Source organism: Notolabrus celidotus, chromosome 6 (genome assembly GCF_009762535.1).
Source record: "Notolabrus celidotus isolate fNotCel1 chromosome 6, fNotCel1.pri, whole genome shotgun sequence".
Lineage (NCBI taxonomy): Eukaryota > Metazoa > Chordata > Actinopteri > Labriformes > Labridae > Notolabrus > Notolabrus celidotus.
In genome coordinates, this window is record NC_048277.1 from 13,575,844 (window position 1) to 13,581,970 (window position 6,127).

The following is a 6,127-nucleotide window of genomic DNA, read 5'->3' on the forward strand; positions in this document are numbered from 1 at the left end:
CAGGTGTCCCGGGGAAAGACCGTCAGGAGGAAGTGCTTTTGATCTCAGGTTTCAATTGATAGGTTATTAAACCAAAATTGAAACCCGGGATCACTTTTTTGATTCAATCCATCTCTCAGGCAACTCAGCTGTTATTAACTGAGTGAGTTGCATTGAAAGGTTTTATATTATTACAGACATTTCTTGAGTATAGTGCAAAGTTTAAATCAGTATTCCCAGAGCCGCCCCTAACCGACTTGGTGCTCTAGGCAAAATTTTAACTGGTGCCCCTTTTATTGTAACCAACTCCAACAGTCACATCACATATACACTGAAAGACAACTGACATCCAGCTTTATGTTTTACAGGTTTTCTTTGTTTTAAAATAAAAATGACCTCTAAAAGAACATTAAAAAAATGGTAATAACACTGATATTTAGCAGGAGAATAAACAATTTCAAAATACATAAAGTAATAGTAGTAGAATTTATGCAGTCATTACATAACACAATAATTTTCACAGTGCAGACACTTTCAACAAAGCAACAGTAATGTATTAAGTGATGACTGAAAAGGCAGAAGCAAAATGCTTATTTAAGCGTAGTCTACATTTCTATCTAATTAAGCTAACAGCTTCCAAAGTGTAAAGAAAACAACAACAACAAAACAAATACAGATAATCATGAACATTTCAAAAACGGATTTGAATATGATTATTTTAAAAACCAAAAGTGATTCACAAACTTTTAAATGTTAATGGCATCACTAAGCAATTTAATCCAAAATTAAATTAGATAAAACAATATTGTTTTTCATATTATCTTCAAATTTTCTTCCTCACTCATTTAGCAGCGTTCCTTATGGATGGCCGGCGCCCCTAGCATTTGCCTATGCCACGGGCCGGCCCTGCCAATACCCGGGATCACTTTTTCGATTCAATCCACCTTTCATGCAACTCAAAGAACAAAAAAAAACGTTTTTTAAAACTTTGACACTTGGGGAGTCAACCTATCTTAGTTTATAAAAGAGTTGCATGGGAGAAAACATTGGCCTATTCAAAGCCCTAGCTAGTTTTGTTTTAAGTTAACGTTTTAAAAAAGAAAGTAAGTCAAAGTTATGACTTGCATTTTATATTTGTTTACATAAAACTTACTGCAGACTTACTTCAAATATTTGACTCAGTATTTCACATTTCTCTAAGAACAGTCAACATTTTGAAGTCATTTCTTTGTTTAATACTTTATTTCAATGTAATAAAGCAAATGAAGTAATTTCAACATTTCCACCACAGGGTTCATTTCTACTGAAAAAAGTGCTCACTTTATATGGGGGCCACTCAAATTCAATATGACTGTGTATGTATACCTACTGATCTCTTCCATTTACTTATTAGTTGCATAAAAATAATATTGCTCCTTGTGTTCCTCATTAGCTTCTGTCTGCATGTCTATTCATGTGATGTCAGCAGCAGCCCTTTCACCACCGAAGGAACCTTCCCACTTCTTTCCAGCAATTAATTAACTTCCTATAACATGATTTCACATTTTGTCTTATATATGATTCAGTTTGTGTGTCTTGGAGTCTTGAAGTATTTTTCTAATGTCTACAATTCAATGACCGTCTCTGACATTTTATTTTATTAAACTGTCCCATTTACTTTTGTAATTTTGTACATTTGAAGCCCGAATACGTCAGTGGCTATTTTTCTGCCTTGAGTAACATTGTGGACATTTTTACCAAACACTTTTGATATGTCAAAACTACAGGGGTTGATGTTGAAAGATTGGTCTCAGTTAAATAAATAAGTTAGATATGTGTAGTAATACAGCAAATTTAGCTACAACATTAGACACACAAGATGATACAGACAACACCTACATGCTAAAGTATATTATATGAAACTACAGATATGGTTAATATTTGCTCTCTTAACGTTTGCTAAAGCATAGGTGAAATTTTGCTGACCTAGAAGTTCATGTTTTTGGTATTGATAGTTCCCCCTATACGGGTAATATTTCTGAGAGTGCATCTGTGATCATTTCTTGCTAACCTTTTTTGAAGTCAATGAAGACGTCTACCAAGATTTGGTAAGCTGTGCCCTTTGCAGAGTTATAACATTTTGTGTGGCCTTGGTTTTTAGTTTAGTCTTCTCCAAGTACAGTGCGCTGATAGTTCTTAATGCTGCAAGACCAAATTTGGTCAAATGTCAAGAATCTTAGATATCAGATAACCATTCCATACGATTTCCATTTTAAGCAACCATGACAACAAAATGACAACACTAAGCACCGTTTATAACTGAGTCTTTTTCTCTCCTGTCAGCAGAACTATTAAAGACTTTGAGCTCTGGAACCTCTGAACCTAATGGTATGCAGAGTTTATGTCCCACTATAAACTAGGTTGTATTTGATCACAAGCAAAGAAATCCTATGAAATGTTGTTGTGCTTGGTGAAAAAAGTTTGTGTTTGGTCACGTGATATGCTCTAATTTTATATTTTCCAGAGTTCAGTAGTGAAGTTTTCATAGTGTTTATCAAATTGTATTTACTTGTGAAAAAATATTTATTTCTTCACTTTATGCACTGTAATTATACCAGGTCATCTTTACTGTGAATGTAAACTCAAATGTGTAACTGCAAGTATGAACATATTCACTTATGGTACACACAGGCTTTTCCCCTTAAGGATGAAATATGTTGATGCTTCAGGTGATAGTGATACAATCAAGGGATAATATACAGTGCATCCGCAAAAGTCATACCCCTTCACTTTTACTACATTTTGTTATGTTACAGCCTTATTCCAAAATGGATAAAGTTATTTTTTTCCCTCAGCATTCTATACAACGCCAACTTGTTGTATCTTGATTGTCCATGATGTGCAGATGTAGAAGAAACTTTGTGACACTGGCTTGCTTTTAATACGTTTATTATAATAAACAACACCAGTATAAGATAAGATAAGATAGTCCTTTACTTGTCCCACAACGAGGAAATTCAAGTGTCACAGTAAAAGAGTAGACAGTGCAAAAAATAAAAATAAAGCAAACAATAGCCTATGAAGTAACAATTATTAAAAAGTTATGAGCAATTAAAATTAAAATTAAAGAGGTAAAAAATAAGCATATCTTACACACATATATATATATTTTATTGGTTATAGAGTCTGATCACTGCAGGAAGAAAAGACCTGCGGTATCTCTCCGTGAGACACCCCAAGTGAAAAAGTCTGTCACTGAACGAGCTACTTAGTGTTGTTATGGTCTCCTGGAGGGGGTGTGACGTGTTGTCCATCAGAGAAGATAGCTTTGCTGTCATCCTCCTGTCAGCCACCACCTCCACAGCGGGCAGCCCAGGACAGAGCTGGCCTTCTTCACCAGTCTGTTCAGCTTCTTCCTGTCAGCAGCAGAGATGCTGCTTCCCCAGCAGACCAAATCAAACAAGCACTGCGGAATGCTTAGGAGGACGACTTGCCAATCTTTGTCTTTTCTCCTCAAAGGCTGCTGGACACAGCCTTCTTATAGGTTGAAGCTGTCGACATAACACAGGCACAAACACACAGGGACTTCTCTTATCATCAGGTCTTCTCCTACCAACTTGATCTTCTCTTGTCATGTGATTTGCATTATTACAGGACCCCAGCTCTGCAGACATAGGGGCTGCATACCTAAAGGTGTAACTGTCACAACAATCACATTAAAGTAGAGGAGCCCCCTTCTAATTATTTCCTAGAATCATTCTAAACATAGACTTCATCTTATATGGTTTCATGTCAGATACTTCAGCATGTACATACTGTAAGTATTCACACCCTTTACTCAATACTTTGCTGAAGCACCTTTGGCAGCGATTACAGCCTCCAGTCTTCTTGGGTATGATGCCCCAGGCTTAGCACACCTGGGAAGCGTCAGTGCACAGCTATTTTCATGTCTTTCCAGAGTTGTTCAATCAGGTTCAAGTCCGGGCTCTGGCTGGGCCACTCAAGGACATTCAGAGACTTGTCCCGAAGACACATCTTGCCTCTGGGCTCAGGGTTGTTGTCCTGTTGGAAGGTGAACCTTTGTCACAGTCTGAGGTCCAGAGCACTGTAGGACAGGTTATGGTCACCTCCCTGATCAAGGCCCTTCTCCCCCGATCGCTCATTTTGGCCAGCCAGCCAGCTCTAGGAAGAGTCCTGGTGGTTCCGAACTTCTTCCATTGATAGGTGATGGAGACCACTGTGCACTTTGGGATATTCAATGCAGCAGAATCTTTTCTGTACCTTTCCCTAGATCTGTGCCAAATACAATCCTGTGTCTGAGGTCTAAAGACAATTCCTTTGACTACATTGCTTGGTTTGTGTTCTGACATGCACTGTCAACTGTGGGATCTTATATAGACTGGTGTGTGCCTTTCCAAATCATGTCCAATCAATCGAATTTACCATAGGTGGACTCCAATCAAGTTTTAGAAACATTTCAAGCATGATCAGTGGAAACAGGATGCACCTGAGATCAATTTTGAGTTTAAAAGCAAAGGGTGTGAATACTTATGTACATGCAATATTTGAGTGTTTAATTTTTAATTAATTTCTACAAAACATTTTTCACTTTGTCATTATGGGGTATTGTGTGTAGAATGCTGAGGGAAAAAAATTAATCCATTTTGGAATAATGCTGTAACATAACAAAATGTAGAAAAAGTGAAGGAGTATGAACTTTCACTGTACGTACACCAGTGTCATGATTGTGGTCCACTTCTTTCCTCTTCCTACAACAGCTTTGTAAGAATCCAAAGCTAACGGATTAGATGTTCAGTCATTTTCAGACACATCAGATGTCCATCCACTCCAAAATCTTTGAAATGCACACAGCTTCTGCCAAAGATCACTTTCTCTGGACTTGAATTGGACCACTGCCTTGAAATGTGAAAATAGACACGCACCCAGAATAGAACAGGTTTTTGGCATGCACAGATAGTGGCTTTGAGAAATTATTTTAAATGTATTCAGAACATGATCACAGTTTTTTTTATTTTACACGTATTACATTTACTTATTTAGCAGGTACTTGTCCTGTATACAACAGTTTCCCAGTGGCTTCAGTACATAGCTTATTGGTGGTGTTGTCTCTTACATCAGTACTGAACATCCTTGATGTACATGATAGTTGTTGAACACTAAAGAATTTGGAATAGATGTTCCAATAATATATTTCTAAAGTGTCTATATAGGCTGCAGTACAGTGCATGCTATGAGGTGGAATATTTGTAATTTGTATGTGTAATGAGTAGTGTAGCATACACTTTGCTTGTATGTTACTCCTTCTTTTTTAATTGTATTGGAGGATTTTAAAACTAGGATAAAGGATCATCTCATCAACTTGTGCATGTTTTACTGCTTAACACTGCTAATTTAGTAATTGACGTAATGGTTACTTCTTCTTGCATTTTACTTTGTCTTGTTCTCTTTGTAAAACGTTTGATGCTGCTATCTTGGCCAGGACTCCCTTGTAAAACAGACTCTGTATCTCAATGGGAATATTCCTGGTAAAATATAGGTTAAATAAATAAATAGAAAATAAAAACAACAAATTTAACTGGATTGGAAGAGACCAAATGTATGCAACATTAATATCTAAGACAAGTTTTTCCAAGGGACAATAAAAGTCACTTGGTTTTCTGCTATCTAACATGATGAGAAGAGCTCTGCCATGACTCGGTTTCAAAAAGCTTGTTTACCAGCTTTTGTTGACACAGTCAGAAAAAATCCCCTGCCACGTTTATATTCAGGTCAAAACGAGGGTGGCATTTCACTGGAGCGTATTTTATTGAAAAATGATATTATTGTATCAATTATGGTCTTTTATATAACATGAGCTGTTGTGTTGTCAAAATAACAAACCAGAATCATAATTACAACCATGAATTTCTTTGTGTTTAACACTTACTGCGACAAGGATATTAATACATTAATCATTTCAAGAGAAGGGGACTGATATGCTGTACAGAATTGGTCAAACGTGTTATACATCCTCACTTCTACTGCCTGTAATCCACCCAGAATCCACCACATTTAGTAAAATGGGCGTTTCTCGATTAACTAAGGGCGTGCTCATACTATATGTGTATGTTCGATTCATACTACATAACAAACCTAGAGATGGGGTTAA